The sequence below is a fragment of the Bidens hawaiensis genome, unplaced genomic scaffold, assembly GCF_021521415.1.
Source record: "Bidens hawaiensis isolate Kalapana, Puna unplaced genomic scaffold, B.hawaiensis_p1.1 tig00019953_1, whole genome shotgun sequence".
NCBI lineage: Eukaryota > Viridiplantae > Streptophyta > Magnoliopsida > Asterales > Asteraceae > Bidens > Bidens hawaiensis.
The window spans coordinates 280,876-284,239 of record NW_027493034.1 but is presented as its reverse complement, the minus strand read 5'-3'; the positions used below and the strand labels follow the sequence as shown (position 1 = coordinate 284,239).

Below are 3,364 nucleotides of genomic sequence, written 5' to 3'. Positions count from 1 at the left end.
CTAAGTTTTTAACAAAAGAACATGGAGCTACAGACATCTTCATGTAGCTTTGGAATTTGTATGAAACCGTCATCCCTACCACCGCCACCAATTTGGGACATCTGGGCTGCTGCCTGGTGGGCGTAACAGATAGGAGCAACTGCACATATAAACCAACACCTAAGGACATTTGTAACATTTACTTATAATCTTAACATAAATATATTATTTGACATCTTTTTTTAGTTATGACCAAACCATATTCCAAAGTTGAGCAGTTTATTTATTTACCTACAGATTTGACATTCGTGCTCGTTTGGTACCTGCATAATCCACAATCGCAAAATCAGCAACTAATTAACTAATTTTCACAGTTAGTTAATCCCTACTTGACTTACACGTATGATAACGAATGAACCAGCTCTTGCAAGTTATCAGCAGAGACACCGATTTGATCGAGCAGAACATGGTAACGTGTAGACCGAGCATTCCCCTTAATAATTATGATTATTTTAGACACAAAATACATATATGTATAAATGTTTGAATAACTAATACTTACAATCGGTCCGTTCGGAGCACACAAATAAAAATCATTGTTCTTAGGATGGCAGACTCTAGTGTCAACAATTGTCCCTGAAACAATTTAAAACCAGTGAGTTTTTGTTCTTCATGATCGTTTACATATTCAAGAATCAGACACAACCTGGGGGAGCATTGGCATCAGATTCGGGTTGAAGAAACTTCATTGGAGTTTTTTGTGCCACAATCACCAAAAACTTTGGGTTCCATTTATCATCATTTATAAACTTGCATGCCTACGTTACACAATATTTAATTTTTTAATTGATTCTGGTTACAAAGTTAACAGGTAAAAGTATGAAAGTAAGTGCTTAAACCTGCATTATCTGATCAAGCTCTACATTGAGCACTCGGTCAAACTGAGACCCGTTGACTCCATCTCTGAAATAAGAACATGATTTATAAATTAATGGTATATGGCATGCTGCCATTAACCCCCTTGAAGACCTATCCGGTAGGGATGTGCATGGGTCGTTTTGGGCTCAAGATGGTTATATTAAAGGGTTTGGTTTGATTTTCAGTTTTACCACTTGGAAATAAAACTTTTGGACTAAAAACAATGACACAAAACAAAGATTTTGGGCCAGAAACTTTTGTCTTCATTTTTTGTTAATTTATAATTAATTGACTACTATACATTTGGACCAAAAATTTTTGAGCAACACCAGTTTTAGTTATAGCAAAACCAAAACCAAACTGAAAAATCGGTTTTAAAAAACATAAAACATAAAACCAGCGATTTTTATTGGTTTCGGTGATTTCAATACATCGATTATGTTGATTATGATTCGGTTATTTCGGTTTTGTGCACCTCATCCCATTGGTTAGCAGAGTATTGGAGGGATCCTTGAATTTTTCAGTAATGGATTCTCACAGTACGACAAAAACATACCTGAAAATGATTATATGCTCTGGCTTCATCTTACAAGTACTTTGATAAAAATCTTCCAATAGTTCCCTGAAATTACCAAAAAAAAGTTTAATCTATACTAAAATTGAAAATTTAAAAGTTCTGAATTATATATAAAATGAAGTCAAACCTTATCATCCCTTCATCTCTTTTGGGTGACACGGGTTCAAACAAACCATCTATCATATCAACTAACAGAAGCTCGGTATTGAGCAATCAGCGGCCATTTTCTTGAGCCAACAACCTACACAAAGCGATAATCAACATTTTACAATCGGATTCTGTGTCATAAGAATCTGAAACAGAAACGTACAGCAGCAATTGAAGGAACATCAGACGACAAGGCCATTCCAAATATCATTGTTGGAATCTTTGACACTAATGGCATAGATTCCAAACACTCAGCTGATAGCAGATGGTTTATGCCACCCATCTGAAAATTATATAAAAACGAATCAGAAAAACACAAAACTTTATATCATGTAGATTTTAAAGTTAAATGCGGTTTTAGTCATGTGATTCGACACAAATAACCGTTTTAGTCTATAGTTTAAAGCTGACCTTTTATCCAATAGTTTCATTTTCGTATCAATTAAAGTCCAGCCCACTTATTGAAAGACCAAAAATATCCTTGTAAACTCTTTTAGAGGTGGTCAACATGATTTAGTTTAGTTATAAAACATATATATTAGTTTCTTAAGTTATTTTTTAATTTTAAACACAAGGGAATTCTGGTCATATCCTAAGAGTAACATAAGTAACCATAATTAACTCTATTATTTATCAAATTGAAATGGAGACCTTTGCATTGATCTTTGGTAGCAAGTTTGTTAGATACTGATCGTTGATAGAAGTAGGTGACATACACTGAGTAGCAATCCCATAATCCACAAGACATGTTCGCTTCCACTGGCCTATTATTGTAAATAAACGCTATATTTATTATTAACTATAATTTAATGAAAATAGAAGATGACAAGGAAGGACAAAAACCATAGATGTCAGAATGTTTTCTTTCGGGCAGGATGCACAAAAGAAACTGAGGTTGGAGCAAAAGAAAATTATATTTCCTTTCGGGCAGGATGCACAAAAGAAACTTATTTACCTTCTTGCTTAAGTTCCAACGACCACCGCAAGAATCACGTGTTCATTGTTTCCAAACTTCAATTTTGGTGATCCCAAAACTCGACCCTCTACTCGAGTACTGCTTGGTTTCTCGGTCAGCAGAGAAATCTTTCTGCCTTTGGTTCCAATCCCACTTGTTGCCATTGGACTGCCACGGGCTTTGGGAGGAACATACTTGGGTGGGATCAGATGTGAAGTTGGTGTCAATGATTGTTGTTTTGAATACTTCATTTTTAGATTTCTTCAAAAACCTGCATATACCACAATCATCAATCTTCCTTTTAAATCAGAGAAAATAGGAATTAAGATATTAGATGTTAATAGTGTTATAAACTATATAAAACCTGAAATTCCATTATCATAACTAATAAAATACCAAATGTATCACATCAAGAGTTGACATCTATGATATTAAATAATTTTTCCCCTGTTTCATTTTTAACAGAAAGCTCTCTTTTTTTCCCGCTCGTGAGATCGCCTCGTTAAAAGCTTGAATCGAGCCAAGCTCAAACAAGCTCGATGCTTAAAATAAAGTAGTTTAATAAACGAGCCGGAGTCCGAGCTTCACTTATCGAGCTCAAGCAGGCTCATGAGCGTAAAAGAGCCAATCCCAAACCGAGCTTGACTTTGATAAAACGACTCACGAGCTGATCTCGAGCTCTCGTAAGTCAAAACAAGCCTACCTATATGCATTTTAAATGCATACAACTCCAAAAATTTGAAGAACAATAAGCAAAAGGTTGATTGATCATTGAAGAGGTATGTACC

The 3,364-nt window shown here is 35.0% G+C and overlaps 1 pseudogene; it reads right to left on the bottom strand.

The window, feature by feature from the left end:
• LOC143559644 (protein argonaute 4A-like) lies at nucleotides 1–2,827 on the bottom strand (annotated as a pseudogene).
• Between the last annotated feature and the right edge of the window lie 537 nt (nucleotides 2,828–3,364).